An 18,172-nucleotide genomic window follows, 5' to 3' on the forward strand; every position below is an offset into this window, starting at 1 on the left:
TATGATTGGCTGTATGGAGCAGCTTTTGGGTCCTGGGCTGGCAAATACTCCCGATTTTTACAGTGCTTGTCCTCCCGTGTGCACGAGGCATCATTTTTTAGCTGAACTATCTTAATTAAACTAATATTTTACTTCTACATAATGCTAGGATTTTGATTTTTGTAAGGTTATGGAAACTAGATATCTCCTGATATTATATATTATATACCTGATATTATAAAATCATTAGTAAAAAGCAAAAATATGAAGGAAAAAAAAAAAAAAGTATATCACTGAATCCAAGTCAGTAAATACATATGGTATAGTATATGATATGAACTAAACATTATTTATAAATATGAATTTCTCAAACCTTATTTATTCATATTAACATAAATATAGTTAGCAGTGAGACAGGCAGCTGTCTGGCTATGATAAGTCTGTCATACATTCGTTCTTAAAACAGTGTCCCTAGTGGACAGTTCATGTACCCAGGCCTTGTAAGCGAGGCACCTCCTGCACAAAATCTTATATATTCTTTTTATACACAATTGTATAAAAAGCTGTAGAACTGTAAACCCTCTAATAAAACACTGAAAAATATAATAGTGTTGGTAGGAAATTAATGGAAGGCCAGTCCGCTCTGAATCATTATGGACTTCTTTATTAACCCCTCCAGAACTAGAGATATTTTTGTATGTAGGTATATATTTTTAACTCCTCACAATACATCTTAAACTAATACAGCTTTATACTGCTATCCTCAGAAAAAAAAAAGAAGATGCCTTCCACCAGAAATCTCTCCCTAATCTTACCCAGTATCTCTGTTCTGCTGATGAGAAGTAATAGGGCTGGCACTGGGAAATGTTTCAAATAACAAGCTTTTCCACCATAACTTTCATCATGCTATTCTGATGATCAGTATTGATCGCCACTATATAGGAGCCACTACACCTGGTGAGACAAGGCTTATCTGGCCTATCATCAGACATGTGTGTCTGCACTCACTTTTCAGGCAATCAACTTATGATCTACTTTATCACAGTACTGCCCTGAAAGGGCTAAAGTGTCTGAAAGAAGAATATAACATGTGTGAATGAGGCTTTGCATTTGACTCATCAATGGATCATGATTGGAGATTTAAACACAATGAGTTTGGCGAGGCTGCTCTCAAATAAAAACACAAACGGGGTACCACTTATAATAATGGTGTTATTTGACAAGACAACACAAGATGGCAAATGAGTTTTGGCAACTCAAGATCTCCCGCTTCATAAGGGCTACAATCTTTGAAAACTCTGGACCCCTGAAATGCATTGGCCATTTCTTTGGACTTTGAACACTAGGCAAATAAGAATAACCCCTTCACTCTCCTAGAGTATCATGGGAGACTAAAAGCAAAAAAGTGTTTTGCTGCCTAAAAAAATATATTAGGAACTCAGGTCTATCTCTGAAGTAAAATTCCAGACTAAGTAAGAATTAATAGCAGGGAAAATTTACAATTTCCTTCATTTTCCAAAAGAATTAAAACGTGAAGGAATATAATATTGACATCTGGGAAAACGGCAAAAGGAGAAATGACTGACACTTACATATATTATAAATGATTGAAAAGTGAAATGAACAGAACAAACTTTGAACAGAGAGAGTCAGGGAGATGTTATATTTAAATGTTAAAAACTCTTGACGGCATGAGTGAAGATGAAGTCGGAACACAAAACCCCAAAAGGTTCTGTTAGCAGTAGACTAGACAAGCAGGGGATGAGTCTTGCTGCAGAGCTGCTACAAATGTGAGATCCACAGGTTACATATACCTTTTTTGGCTCATTAAAACTTAACCTTATATATCATCTCTCAGATTTTGCCTAGGCTTGTGCTCTCTTACCGTGAACTTGAAACATTCAAAAAGTCTTGCCTAAAAGCAGACACAACAAGATGCTTTCCGTTACCTTTATTAACTTGAAAATCTTTCTCTGTGCCCTTGTGTTACTGCCACTTGACTCTCCCGGACTTTAAAAGAATACTCCTCTTCTATGGCCATGTTTTATGTTACACCAATATTAAGGATGTAACATGAAACATGGTCACATTCACCAAACCCCCGAACCTCAAACCCCCCTTCCCCCCACTTACCTTGATTTCGGGGTGCTTCTCCCAGGAGTATCTTGTGTATATTTGAGTTAGGCACAGTCGTAGGATCAGTGTATTGAAAGACTACCACCATGGCAGAGAGTCTTGTAAATCTCACTGGAGCACAAGTGGGGTGTTGTCAGTAGTCAATTGCTTCCTCCAGCCCCATAACTGAAGGTCTTTACCTCCGTATGCACCTGGGGCTGGAGAAATGGTCTGCATGAGCCTGTGCATTGCATCTGTGATCCACTGATCCTGGTTGCAATGCTATGTATGCTCAAATGCAAAAAATATGATACATGCCTTTTTGTTTCATTATTATATGCATGTATTATTTTTTTCCGAAAGGTGGACTATACCTTTAAAGATGTGCCCTGCCAATTGCCTTTACAATGTCCAGCAAGACTGCCAAGTGGTCGGCAAGAACAATGTAATTGGATAGTGGGATAACAGTTAGTAGGGTTTAGCCAGGAAAGTCAAGTGAAACAGAATCAGAGAGGGGCACCAGAGAGTTCTTTTCTGACTATCAAAGAGAACAGAAGTTTTCTGTGGTGTATGCTCTCAGGCAAGACAATTTTTTTTTTAACAGGTTCACTTAAAAGGGGTTCGATACAGGTAAGTTAAACTCCAGTCAGGCATTGTAAGTGAATTGTCATCTTGATATATATTTAATATATAGCTTCCCTGCTATCTTCATCTTAATTCATGTAAGTGTCCTTATTTCCATCCTGGCCCTTATTCTGACCACAATAATAATAATAAGTGTCAATGTGTTCACAGGTTCAAGTATCCTTGTTTCTCAAAGCAGACTGCAAACTAAATAACATACATTGGAGGATGAGCGGGAGACTGCCCCGCACAGTATTAAAAGCACACAAGGCAATGATTCCGCCTAGAAGCTCAGACAAACCTAATAAATATGGCTACATTGATTTTTATAAAACTAAGATTAAGAAGGTAAATTGAGAGAAATGTCTGATGTTAGCACAATTGCAATATTTTCTGAATAACAGTAACAGTTTATCGATTAACTTTACTTATTGTCTAATCTTGCCGACTGTGCTTTAACCCCTTGTGACCAAACCGATAACCTCAAAAATCTATTTTAATAGTGGAACTTTAATTTTTTTTAGCATCCAGTGAACAAACCAATATAGATATGATATGTACATACTTGGGGACAGGACAGGGAAGCTGAACTATTAAGTAGTATTAGTACAACCCAGAAATCTCTGATAGAGCCTGCTTTGAATGGAAGAACTCCCAATGATGTCAGAATGAGATCATTACATTTCCACATAAACTCCTAAAAAGTGTAAATGTCATCTCTGCTTTGAAATACAAATCATTTATATTAAACAGAACCTAACAAGCAGGTTTGTACAGCCTTAAACAGATCTTTCAATTTTTCTGGAAGACAGAATGGGAGAATCTGATAGGTTGTTATGAATACCACAAGGATTTTAAAGCCTGTTTGATAAATGAAGAGCAGTATACTCTACTATGATATGGGTGGCAGTATCTGAAACCTTTATTTAATTTTACCCTTGAGTTTAACTGCTTAAAAGAGGCACCAGTAGACAGAGTTATGTCACATCCTCCTCCTGTCAGAGAGACAGAAAATGCTGTCTTCTTTGGAATAAAGTCAGCAGGTCTGCACAGGAGACGACTCGTTTTTGAAGCAAAAAAGCTGATTAGCTGTTCTTGCTGGCAAAAAGCAGCTGGGCAGTCCGACAGGTTCAAGGCCAACACAACTCCCCTTTCATGGAAGCACCATATGTTAAAACTCTCACATCAGCAGCTTTGGTTTGTGATAATCTCACTCCAGAGAAGTAGAGAATAGAAGGATGTGAATGGTACTGAAAGCAGCTCGGGTGCTTGACTATTTTAACTTTGCTCCTGCATAAATATATGCGCTTTAGCTAATCTCTAAAAGGGCAGTTTTAAATGAAGTGTTCTCTGCTCCAACATTTTTAGCTCTCATAGCAAGTCAACTGTACACAAAAAGACCATATGGTAACACCATCTTTTTTTTTTTTTTTTAATCAAAGTGTTCCTTTATTACTTAAAAAAGAATGCCAACTAAATATACCTGGAAATGTGATATGTATTGTCCACAGGCAAAGTAGTACAATGGCAATGGAAAGGTTTAGCGTTGAGGTCCTGAAGTCAGATTACTGCAACTAAAAAGTGTAAAAAGAGCTTATCTAAACTGCCTACTCTGCAATTACACTGCATGACTTCTGCAGTTACTTCTGCTCTCCTGCAACAGTAGCACATATGGGTATGCACACACACTCACTTAATGAAACATATAAATCGTCAGCGGGGTTACACTTCAGTGCAGAGGATCTTTCACTCAGGAGAGGTGAGCATTAAAAAAAAAAAAGGAGGTTAACTTTCAATTAGAAAAGGCTAGTGTAAGGTTTGGGAATTCAATAAGGGTTATTGTGAGTATTGGGTTTTAAGGATGGGTTAGTGTGAAAGTTCAGGAAGAATTGAAGTTTAGGAATACGGTACAAGAAAGGTTAGTGTGAAGTTTATAGGTTACAGGAGGTTACAGGTTAGTGTGAGGGTTGAGGTTACAGGGAGGGTAAGTGTGAAGGTTAAGGTTAGATGAAGAGTTAATGAAAAGGTTGAAGTTACATGAAGGGTTAATGCAACGGCTGGGATTACAGGGAGGGTTAGGATTTTGGGGAGGCTTATTGTGAGGCTTGAGGTTTAAGGAACGGTAAAGGTGCCCATACACTGCACGATTCTCATACGAGAATCGCGGGAAATCCCGCAATCGTACGATAATCGTGCAGTGTATGGAAAGCGTGCGACCGCTCCTACTGTACGGTCGCACGACTTTTGTATTTCGAGCATGTTGGAAAACCAGCCGAGAATCGTACGATTTTCGGCTGGTTTTTAGCATGATCGAGAGATAAGTGCCGAACAGGCCGGTGTGCCCGTTCAGCTTTGCAGTCATCGGAAGCCCGCCCTCGGGGGCGAGCTTGCGATGATCTCAAGTACGATCTGCCTACTTCTGTTGGGATCTCTTTTGTAAAATGTATATCTTTTTCTAGGACTATAAAAGATCATATTCTTGGTTGGGCAGTTGCTTTTAATTTTCAAAACAGTTCCAGCCCATATTATTAAATTTCAATTCAGGAGCCAGAGAGAGACATCATAATAAATGTTAAAGAATTCAAGCCCCAACTGCTAGCTACAGCCTAATGTGCAGGCCATGTTGCCCGATACTGTTCTACTACGTGTGGAGCCACAGGCTGCATAGATCTTTTTCTATAAATTATCTGTTTTTATAATTACAATTATCTTGTAATTATACAATTACAAGGCTGTAAGCTTTCTAAAATGAATATATGGTTAGGTTATACCGCCATGTTAGATTCAAAAAGTGATACAAATAGTTCTTAGTGTAGTTAATCTCTAACAGCGTTCTACTCTCAGTAAATTCCATGGCTGCATGTAATACTATCCACAGGAGGGGCAACATAACATGCAATGGCATTCGAGATCACTAGAGATAACTAACAGAATTCTAGTTGTAACATAAGTTAGTTACTGAAGAAAAATCTAATACAACAGTGACCAAAGTAGTCAATTTTTGTAGAAGATAATACTTTTTCTGTAATATGTGACTAATTATTCAACAAAAATTTAGTTATAAAAAAAAAAAAACACCCTTTAGTTTAATTATGTGTAGCACTGACCCCTAAGGACCTGCTGGATTTTACAGGCTCTTCTAGACTCCCTACTGGGGATTTGCCCTTTAGTTGCCCCAAACAATTAGTGACCGACCAGCGGCAATTGACAGACAGACTTCCTCTCCTTCAATCTTCTTTTTTGCAGATTTTATTGCTTCAAACATCGAGGGCTGGGAGTACAGGATACCCAAACACAGCAGTAAAAGTTCCCTCCACTCTGTAGTGGAGGGAAGATATCCCCTCTTAGATGGTTGTTACTAGAACAGGTGTCTCCATTGGAAGAGTTCCTATCACCTGCTGTTCTAGTAACAACTGCATAATTTTGGATTTCAGTTCATGATTTTTTGTTCTTGTGACTGTGGGTACTAGAGCCAGGAATTTCACCAGTATGAACACAGAGAGCAATAAAAACCCATTGGGGGTTCTAACCCTTATTATCCACTTCATCCAAAACTAAAGTGAAATGTTTGGCTTTACATAAACTTTAAGCTGACATGAACCTTTTTGAATCCTTGAAAAATCAGTGCTCAGTCACAGTTAAAACATTTATTTCTAATGTACTAGTATGTAGCCAGCCGGACTGCAGTGGTGACTCCCTCTGTTCTCATTACAAGTCTTATGTAACGGATATGGAGATTTGCCATGAAAAAAGCACACACGAAGGCAGCATGATCATAGTAAAAGGAAACTTGCAGGGAAAAAAGCCTATTTATGGCAAAAGCCTATCCTGTGCGGTTGTTCATGTGTCATCAGCTCGGAGCTTAACCCCTGATCATCGGGAGTATTTTAACAAGCCCACTTCAAATACACTGAAGTGGCTAATGCCTCTTCTGATTACTCAACACATTTTATTCACTGCTAATTCCAATGCTTGGTGCATGAACTCCTTCGAAAATACACCTGTTGTTTAAATTATAAAAGAGCCAGGAATTCTGTAGTCAATTCCAGTATGGTAGAGAATACAGCCTAGTCTCAAGGATATTCATGAGGCAAAAAAAGTACCTTGCAACAAAAAAATACAACTGGCCACTGATTCATAACAGCAAAACTTCACATTGAGTTGACAGTTTTGAATGCAACATAATTTCTATCTTCTGAATTTGCACAGAATTGTATCTTTGCTCCACCATGCTGCAGCCATGCAGTCATAAAGGGGATTTGCACAATGACATCATCATTAGTCACTCACATGGATAACTTTGTCTAGGTTAACCTCACGTCAGCATATTGCTTCTGAGATGATGACTACTCGTCATTGTGGGAGTCACTAGGGTCTTTATGGGGGTCACTAAGATAGTATGTGATAAAAAAACAAAACAAATATGGGCTCATTTATTTAAAGCAAAAAGCATTGTACATATTGCCGCATCTCAGAGCAACAATCATCTTGCATTGCCTTGGTTATTTTTAAGTTAAATTCTGGGCATAAAAAAACCCCCAAAAAAACCTTTGAATCCGGTTACAGAAAATCTATTAAGTTCAGATTTAGCATGTTGGTGTGCTGCTGTACAATTCATTATGAACGGCATTCCACCAACAAACATTGCTGGCAGCAACACACAGCATTGTGGAATGGTGCGCTGCCAAAATACTGCATGCACCTTTTTTTGGTGCGCTTTGATGCGTTAGGCAGCCCATTTAAATGGTGCCTTAGGCTGCCTTACAGAAACTAACTGTATTGCGTGTCCTAAAGCAATGTTAAATTCTTTGCAAAGATGAAAATTGTCCCTGAATGTATTTTAACAAAGAACTAGCACAGTACTGAATTCTGTCTTGTCATCAACGTCCTATAATCCACCCCACAGCAGGAATTAAACTAGAAGAGGGAGGAAAGTACAGGGATGAACTCAGAAGTGAACTGCTGATCATTCATTGTCTAGTTAGAGGCTGGGGGTGTGTCCTGGACCAGGCTACATTGGTTAATTCTATTGTAGTCTCCATAAAGGTCCAGGGCCTTACTGTGCTCTTTGGCAGGAATGCCTGGTTTGTAAGATGCCTGGGGTTCCTAAACATTTTTCAAAACCTTTGGCAGTTTAACATTTCTGTACTTAGTCGTTTCAGATTTAAAATGAAGGTGAAATGAAGGTGAATTTTTTTTGGTTAATTTGTACATCATCATTGCACCTCTTTTTAATTAACCCTTAAAGTACAGCATTAACATATTTATATCCATGATGATGCGGAGGGGGGGAGGGGGGTGCACAGTACATGCCTAACTTTGTTTGTGTGTACATGTAGCTGTCTAATTGCACCCCAAATAGTTCCACCATTAAGCCATAGCAAATCTTTCATTTGAGAGTGTAAATAAATTAGAAGAAGTAAAATCAAAGTAATACCATTTAGTTAAAATATTCATAGGGATACTATTTATAGGCAAACTCATATCATATCTGACAAACAAACCTAATGTGTTTTAAAAGCTATTAAATCCAGTGAGTTAGTCAATAAATTGCATTACTTGTACCTCCTGTTAGACTTAGTTTAATAGGGCATCACAATGTGCAATGTGATGCCCAAAGTATAGTAACCAAATTATACATTTCTTAAAGAGTAGTGTCAGCCTAAGTAAAAATATTTCCACCCTTCCGTACCTAATGGTAAATCCCTCCGGGACTCCAGGGCAGGCAAATATGTCCCGGACTCCAGAGCAGGGAAATACGTCCCGGACTCCAGGGCAGGCAAATACGTCCCGGACTCCAGGGCAGGCAAATACGTCCCGGACTCCAGGGCAGGCAAATACGTCCCGGACTCCAGGGCAGGCAAATACGTCCCGGACTCCAGGGCAGGCAAATACGTCCCGGACTCCAGGGCAGGCAAATACGTCCCGGACTCCAGGGCAGGCAAATACGTCCCGGACTCCAGGGCAGGCAAATACGTCCCGGACTCCAGGGCAGGCAAATACGTCCCGGACTCCATGAGTCAGGGTTATAGGAGATGGTTTCTCATGAAAAGCATCAACATCAACACACAAAATGCCATGCTGGCACATTGCAAATGTTCCAAAATATGTCATGATTGTTTATCACAGCCTGTAGCTCCCTACTTCCAGCAGGACTTCATAAACACGCAAACAGACCTCAACCAGAACACTTGTCTAAGTCCACAGTTCATGTTAGTACCGAGTCAGACTCTTCCAAAATGGTTGCCAGAGCCCACAAATGCTGACTTGTATATCTCATAGTGGGCGAGCTAAACTGGTGAGACCATTCTGGCCATACAGCACATGCTTCAAATAGCTGGTGGCGCCCCCTTAGAGGCTTGTTCTGGTTGTTGCACTTAAAGATAAACATTGCACTTTGTATTCTTTTATTAAATGCTGACAAAAGTATGCCCATAGTCTACAACCTCTTTTAACAATGGCTCAGAGAACAGCAATCTCCTAATTATTCAGTGTAAAATGTTTTCTGGGTAAAGCTACCGCCGATCTGGTGCTCTTCTAAAGTGCTAAATTTCCACACTGTGCTTTCCAACGTCTTAGAATGAACCATCATCCCCACTCTGCTTTCTGTGAAACACGCCATTCTCCTGTACTTTGTTCCACTTATTATTGCATTAGAAAAGAACAAGAGGGAGGGCAGGGAATAACTCACACACTCACATACGCACTCTTGGGATGTCATTCCCTAGACTTGCCCACCCCCCTTCTTCCTTGCCTGCACAGTTTCTCATGCAAATCCAGATTCTTAGCTGGTGCCTTGACTGATGCAGACACAGGGAGGAGGGCAGAACTATGGGAAGGAATCTCAAAAGACTTCTCTAGTGTCATGGAAACAAAGACATTGCAGCTTACATTTAAACCAGAATATACACAAACATTAGAGAGATCATCCGGGAGGGGGCGAAATAAATTTATTTTGACTTTATTTGAGTTATCACCTCGGAGTAAAAGCTTTAACCCTGTCTTAAGAGGGGTTGATGGCTGAATATCTACTAACTGCCGAGCAAAACAGTCCCTATCCTAACTCGGGTACTTCAGACCCAAGGAAGCATTATCTTGCATTGTTTAAAGAGCTTGAGATCTCGAAAAATGTGAATCAGCTCTATTATAATCCTTGCACTAACCCTGAACTTAGTAAACAGGAGTATCACTTGACATTTGTTTTATACAACTCCTCCCTTGTGTGTAGTACGACTACTTGTGGAGTTTCCAGCACTTCCTTTTTTCAGTAACACACAACAAATAATTTAATAAAGGGCACCCATACATGTTTTGATAATAAAAAGTTATGCGATTTATTCAAACTACTTTCGCAACAGTTATGCGGATGTGTTGACCGCGATTAGGTGTGTTTTAGATTCTTGTTTACTCAAAAACAAATCTCCCAACGTGTTGGAAAATCTCTATGCAGATAGAAAAGAGGGATGATCTCTGCCTATGTAGTGAAAGAAACACGATTTTCACTTCATAGACTCTACTTCCAGACCACAGTCAGCCCCAAAGCAATTTTTTTAAATGTTTAAATCAGTGAAAACTGAAAAATATATCTTTCCCTACTTTAACCAGAAGCTGATTGGTTGCTATAGATTCCCACACTTTTCACTTCCTCATTGCACGGTTTCTTATATAAGAAACCGTAATTTCCTAAACACTCTAAACTGGCTGCATGAGACAAATCTAGGCGCCTTAGAATTATACAGACCCTCAAACATCTTTATAAGGCTCCCTAGGGGCTGCAAAACATAGAGCACTTAAAAAAGAATTATGAGGCGAGTGATTTTCACTCAGCCTCATAATCTGAGCCGACCTGTGACAATGAAACTGTCACAGGTCGGCTCAGTAGATCGGGAAGTGAGCGAACACATACCGTCGCTCGCTCACTTCTCGATTAATCTCTGCAGAGAGCCGTGACTGTCACTCACGGCTCCCTGCAGGGATTCCCCCCTCCCCTGTCCGATCCTCCAGCGCTGAAGGTGGAACGGACGGGGGACTGGCTCTGACCCTGGATAGGCAGAGCCAGCTGTCATTCCCGCAGCTGGGTGGATCTCGACAGCAATGTCGGGATCCGTTCCGGCTGCTGCTTCTCAGTATACCATGAGCTGTAGCTCGCGGTATACCGAGCTTTGGGTCACGGGAGAACGCTAGTTTGTGTTCTCCTGTGACCCTTAGGAGAACTAGGGGGAAAAGGCTTGACCCCATAGTTCTCCTTTAATATGCAAATTCCATCTTTCGGTGAAATCAAAAGATGGCTTGCCTCCTTGACCTTCATATTGGCCAGTCAGGTTAGCAGTGATTGGCCATAGAAAGATGCTGGTTTAGCATGTTTAACCAGTTTTGCAATTTTAACAAATGACAGAATGATTGTAAATACATCTCTTAGTTAATAGGTTTAAAACATCTATACTTCAGTACACATACTTTTATTCCAGGTGGTACCCTGTACCTAAGTATTACATTACAACTAGCATTAAAAAAAAAAAGTCTTGTCATGATGTTAGTGTATATTCATACAGTCCACAATTGTAGAAATGAGGGGAAAAAAATTCTAAAGTGCAATTAAATCCATGACATCAGATATTGGTGTTACCCCTTAATGACCATATACAGATGAGGGAAGAAGAAGAGGGAACCCATTTACCCTTTTCCTTGGCTTTGTTCAGATGTGTAATTTAGCTTAAGATGCACATGGGATACTGTTGACTAGTCACTTGTCAAGCACAAACATTGGGAAAGGGGCAGTTGTGTCCATTCCGCCATGAAGAGGAATGGCATGCGCCTTAAACTATCTATGCTCATGATAGTGCTCAAAACACTGTTTTTTTTTAACACATCTGTGTGTATAGCCAAATTAACTACACTGGGTCAATCAGGGGGCAGGCATTCAATTCATCAGAAGTGTGAATACCTTTGATTGAACACATATTCTTTTGATCCCTTGAAGCACCCTTCACCAGGTGCCCCTAGCATTTTCAACAGTTACAAGACTATGGAAGTTGTCATTTCATCATTGATCACCAACGTGCAGAAACAGCTTGCATGCAGATGTACGTATATTGTATGAATGATAATGAAATCTTTGGATCTCATTATGATTCTGAAGCCTCCTCATAATTATAGTATCAGTGAATAAAAATATACATATAACCACATGAAGATATAGTCAAACCCATATGAAGAAACAGCAAATATTTAGCTGTGAAACTGTATAGGATAATCACCCCTTAGGTATAAGTACTCACAGGAGTATCACCAGTACTGTAATTAAAATAGTTTGATTCATTACTGCATGCTTGATTTTTTAAGTAAACGCTCTATACCCTGATTATTTCAACACTGTATCAGCTATGCAGATCTGCAAACAACTGCTTTCTATGTGCCTTGTTCACACCACACATGTGCGATGGTTTAGCAGAAAGACACAGTTCAACGGACATGGTGTGAACAAGTTCTCACTGATGTTTTCCCCCTTCGACTTAATTTTGCTAGCACATGACTGTCAACCTGATCCGAAAAGTGGGCTGGTGTGTGCAGGGAATGAAGGAAACACTACACAGAAGGACTACATTTTGCCAACTGTAATGTTAGGTCAAACAACAGTTGAACTTCTCCACCATGTCTGTATTCTTTATGTATTAAGCTGCAACCTCCAGAAGGTAGCCACTAAATGCTGGTATGGATAAAACAGAGACTTTACAGTCCTTCTATGAAGGTGTTTTCCATAAAAATTCTTAGCCTTAAATATATAAGACCCTCAAGATCTTCATACTCCAGGCATGTGTTGACTCTTATATGAACTTCATCATCAATTGCTGCACGAATATCAGCACATGGGCAATGTAACCAATGACCATATTGTCCTGCATAGAGGGTGAAGCACTAAGATTCAAATATTTTTTATTTGCTGAAAGCATCTTTATACTTTCATGGTGGTGACTTGCAGAAGGCAGGCGGTCTTTGTAATATAACAAGAACAACACATTGTTAAAGCATGATGTACAGAAATGAGCGTTCCATCTTCCCACTAAAGTTACATTACTGGTCATTAGAAGGTAGTGGGACGGCAGCCCAGGCTGTAATAACAATGAAAACGGTCACAGATAAAATTGGCTAACCCGTATTAACTTCCTTTACTGTGTGCTTTTCAATAATAGCTTATTAAAACAAGAAATGGCTGCATGATATGGTGTCAGGAGGTTATCTACAATAAAGGGAGGAAAAAACAAATATATTTTATTTCCATGACTGCCAGCCTATTTTCCATGAGAGTGTAAATAAGAATTGGCCGTGCGTTTCATATACAGACTAGAGGGATTAGCTGCAGGATGCCACTCTAACAAAAGCCGAGCAGGTGATCTAAGGCCTGGCACCACTGCACATCGAACGGGAGGGGAAAGCGGGGACACTGCTACACACACAAAACTTATTTGACCCTTCCCAACAAACCATAGAGGTCATTGTACGAGCACTTTCATTGCACTGTCGGCAATTGGCACATTAAAACTGTATTATCAGATTCCTAATCACTAATCTAACATATTTTTCCCTTGATATGTCATAATGACTTTGGAAGTTATATTTAAGATAATACTCTTGGCCTGGTCTTGGCAAACTTCAGCACCCATACTGTTGTCCAAGTAACACCAGCATTCGAATGCCATTCGAACAACCCAGTATTCAAGGATATGCTGGGTAACGTGGTTGGAGAACAGATGGACATATTTTAGCACAGCTGTCCGGCAGTGTATAATTTACTTCACTCTAGCTACATGGCAATTGTGATGTAATTTAAAGGGAATCTGCAACCAATAAAATTATCCTTGGCCATGCAGCAGTTTCACCGATTAGATAAAGTTGACATGTTCCTGCAGTTTGTCAATCCATGGGTTGATTTAATGCAATGCAAAAGCAACAGTGGATGCAGCCATTAGGAATACTTATCTGCAATATCCAGGTACAGAGCAGTGACCCATGTTCCAGACAACATGTAGCTTCCAAAAGGGTAAGAGTTTAAAAACAGAATCAGTCACCAGAGATATGAGGCAGCCATTGTTAACTTACTTCTTAAAATGCTAGTTGACTGGCTGTTATGTTACCCACATGGCTTGAGGCCCCATTCACACCAGATACGTTGCGATTCGTTCTTCAGGGGATATCAACGGATGTCAACAGAAGGTAACCCAAAAAATGAAAGGGTGTGAATGGGACCAGTTCACACCGCTCCGTTTTCGTTGCTGAAAAAAAGTGGAACATGCACTACTTTTTTCAGTGCAACGTACCAAAACGCAGCAGTGTGATCTAGCCCCATTCACACCCATTTTACGGTGCCCTTATATTAGCATCCGTTGAAAAAGTGTTTGAAAACGCAACAGATCGTAAAGGAAATCGGAAGGTACAATCGCCCCGTTCGCACAGAGTCACTGGACAAATAAAAAACAAAACAGAACTTGTTGCACATTCTTAATGATCAGACTGAATCTGTGGGTCAGCATGGTAGCCAGGCAATTAGTTTCTTCTTATGAAAAGGTCAGCAATGGCAGAGTCCATATTTCTCTTCTTATAGGATTGTCTTTAAGTACAAATGTCAAATGCAGTCTTAAAAATTGTGCAGGCTTACAGGAAAGAATTATATTAGCTTACTTGTTTTAATTACTTATTTGGAGGTTGACCCTTCCTTTTGAGATCGGGGGTAAAATGTCTTGCAGCTGCTTTCCTGTTAGCTGCCTGACCATGTAAACTGTATTCCAGCTTCCGAGTGCACATAACAGTGTCAACATTCCTCTTTACTAAAATGCTCAGTGTGACACTGTTAGATATTATCATTGTGTGAGATTAAGCAGCTGATCTGGCAGCACTATCAGTTTTTAATCATCCTTTCACCCCCGACTTTTAAACTGAAGAGTTAAACTAAGGTTGCCAAGATTCCCCAAACCCCCCCATCAACGTTAGAGAAATGCCGGTACAGAGCTACTGGCTTCACTGATTGGCTTCTGGACCAGCTCCTCCAGTCGAATAAAAAATGTGATTGGAGGGATGCCGACAGGGCCATACACTGCTCAAAATTTGAGCAGTGCATGGCCAACGTCAAACAGAGTTACTAATGAGGGGCAAATAGATTTTTTTCCTAAAGTATAGTAAAAAGCCAAAACACTTTTTGACAATTTTAAAAAGGAGTAGGGAAGTGCGGAAATCCCTTTAAAGCTTACCATATATGTTACAATCTGACCGCAAAACCTTTGTGCAATCAACTTTAGGTTTATCAAAACTATGTAATACGAGGACCTATCTAACCTATCCAATCAATTCATATCCAGCCAGGCAGGCCCTTGCACAACATAGTTCTAGGTAGATCTAAAGCTGGCCATACACCTTACAACCATCGCACGACTTTCATTGTGCGATGGTTGTAAGGTCATAAAAATCTCGTACGATCTGCCCATCTTGGACAGGCAGATCATACTTGCGATCATAGCAAGCCCTTCCCCGCGAAGGGGAGGGCTTCCGATGATTGCAGTGCCGAGCGGGGAGTGTGCGCTTGCGCACACTGGCCCGTGCGGCATTCGTCTTCCGACCACGCCACCAACCCGCCGAAAATCGTACAATTTTTGCCGGGTTTTCAAGCGTGCTCGTAAGAGGAAAGTCGAACGACCTCACAGTAGAAGTGGCCGCACGCTGCCCATACACCTGCCGATTATCGTACGATCGTGGGATCACCCGCTATTGTACTATAATCGGCAGGTGTATGGGCACCTTAAAAGGAGATTGTACAATCAGATTAAAACATGTGGGGTGAGCAGTAGACATATTGCTGTCTGTGTTTTCAGTTTGGAGATTAATTTGTCTCGGTGGCCAATGTCATTGAGATAGAAAGTCATGGGAAATACAACATTTTTCAGTTGCCCAGTGAAATTGAAAAAAAGGACATTTTAAGTAAGCCTGCGCAATTATAATAGCATAAGACTAAGGCTCACTATACACGTTACAATTTGAGTATACAACCTCTGCACAACCCACTTTAGATTGATCAAAACTAGGGATGCACCGATACCGAGTATTTGGGCAAGTACCCATACACCTACCCCCAATACCAGAACTTCCAGTCAGAGAGAGACTTCCTCTGACCAGCAGTGCCGCTAAGGGAACATGGAGCTGGCATCCCGGGCAAATAGGAAGCCGGAAGGCAAGTATTGGCTCCAAGTTGTTTGTTCGATGCTGACTGGCTGGGAAGCCGGCATGGAGTCAGCTTCCAGGGCAATCAAGAAGCTGGGCGGCGAGTAAGGATTCTTGATTGCCTGGGAAGCCAGCTCCATGCTAGCGGAAGTACCGGTATTGGTACTCCGTATCGGCGAATACCGAAATATAAATATCGGTACTCTATACCGAAAAAACGGTATCGGTGCATCCCTAATCATAACTATGTAATATAAGGATTTACCTTATCTATCCAATAAATTTATATTCAATCAGGCAGGCCCTTGCACTAGATACTAGTTGGTACATCAAAAGGAGATTGTACAAACAGATTGCAACATGTGGGGAACTTTATTATTCAGACTGTAGCCTAGGCTCAGGTTTGACCAATCCTCCTTCAGTTAAAGTCCTGGTTCTGCCATTCCTTGCCATGGTAGCGTGAGTATACAAAGTAAAACTGGTAATTTGTGATGTTGTCTTATATGTTTACAGATCTGCCTAATATTTATACAAACTGTGAAAACTCAGCAGAATTATGCAAACAACATAGAAACGGAAAAAATTCTCTGATTGAAAAAAAACTAAAAACTTTTTCACGTATCACTAAGTTTGTTATGTGTAAACGTTATCTGCGTTGTCATCATCAGCCACAGTAAATCCAGATTCTAATTTTGAATGTCACAATGTTCGAATCGATGGATGAACACCCGGTGCGGCTTCAACAGGTAGCTTTAATAATAATGGATTTATTTCATGTAAAAAAACAATAAGCTCCTAGGAAGAGTCGCTCTGGCTCATTACCGTTTGATGTAGCTTGTTGTTACACTTCAGTGGAGAAAAGACTGCTTGCTGCAGCAATGAATTAGGATGTTTAATCTTAAACAGAACATATTACTCCATGGTTTGCACAGAGAAAGGAAAACGCTAATTAATACTGCATCACAACCTGCTGTCGTGTGAGGGTATAAGTGTACACAATAGATTGACATGAACTGCCACTGACTTCTAAAGGACAGTCAACAAGGGAATCACTGGTTTAACGCTTCTGATGCTGGAGGCTCGGTGACGCCTCTTCCTTTGAAGCATCATTAGCCACTCTGCATATCAGCAAAGGCAAGGGTTAATCAGCAAGGGGGTGGGGGGGAAATAAACCAGTTTTAAAAAACATGAGCCAGCTCCAAGCTCCCACACTGTGTCTGGGAGGCTCTGAGGGTGTTTTCCTTGCAATAAAATCCACTTCTGCTGGCCAGTGCAATGTGGTACAGAAGCACCAGTCCTTAACCACTTCAGTGCCAGAGGCAAGCGTTAACTCCTGCAGCGCTGGACCCAGGAGAAAAATCTCCACCTGCAGTAATGGTCCAGTAAAGATTTCCATACACAAGTATTAATATTATTATACAGGATTTGTAGAGAGCCAACGTTTTGCGCATCGCTTTACAAAGTACGGTTACAATGCAATTCAATACAAGAGGATTAGAAGGGCTTTGCTCGTGAGAGCTTACAATCTAAAAAAGAACTGCCATTTATCACTGGCAATATACCCAGTTTAACATAAACCCTTATGTATCATTTTACTATGCAAAAGAACAGACCGGAGCGCCATAACTGGAAGCAAATCAATCTAGTTGAGCTAGTTAGAAATTGTCGAGTTGATCGTGCATCTAGGTCAGTGTATGGAGCGGTCTGCCAAAGTCTGATCGCAATTTAAAATCCACAGGCACAAATAGGTTGAAGGAAGCAGCTGATGATAAAACCAAGACAACTGTCCCTATCCAGTACATTATTATATTACTTAAAAAAGAAATTCATACAACAAGTTGCTGCGAAGGGGATTATCTGGTAAAATACCAACTGCCTACGAGCCATCGAATGATATAAAACAAGAAATAAAGACAGGAAGTACAGTAACACATCAAGAATGGAGAAGTCATGCAGATTGTCAGGAATAATAGCAAATAAAGCGCATGTCTCTGCACTGCAGTTAAACGCCTGCTGCTGTATTAATTCCCAGTGACACCCCGGTGACCTCTGACCTGCATAGAACAGCAACAAATGAAGTAATTCTGGTTATTACTGTGTAATGGGAGCTGTGAGATTAATAGGCTGCATGCAACACTCCCAACCCATTCAAGCTGGGCAAGTGGAATATATGTGATCGGAGTCTTTGAATGACACTCAGTACTCTTGTACAGTGCAACACAGCTCTGAGCATGTTAACCTTTTCCAT

The 18,172-nt window shown here is 40.4% G+C and overlaps 1 protein-coding gene across 1 annotated transcript in view; it reads right to left on the reverse strand.

The window, feature by feature from the left end:
• Positions 1 to 18,172, reverse strand: part of MAMLD1 (mastermind like domain containing 1) — a 183,606-nt gene that overhangs the window by 164,218 nt on the left and 1,216 nt on the right. The window lies entirely within an intron of this gene.

The sequence above is a fragment of the Nanorana parkeri genome, unplaced genomic scaffold (genome assembly GCF_000935625.1).
Source record: "Nanorana parkeri isolate BGI_ZX_2015 unplaced genomic scaffold, ASM93562v1 scaffold93, whole genome shotgun sequence".
Taxonomy (NCBI): domain Eukaryota; kingdom Metazoa; phylum Chordata; class Amphibia; order Anura; family Dicroglossidae; genus Nanorana; species Nanorana parkeri.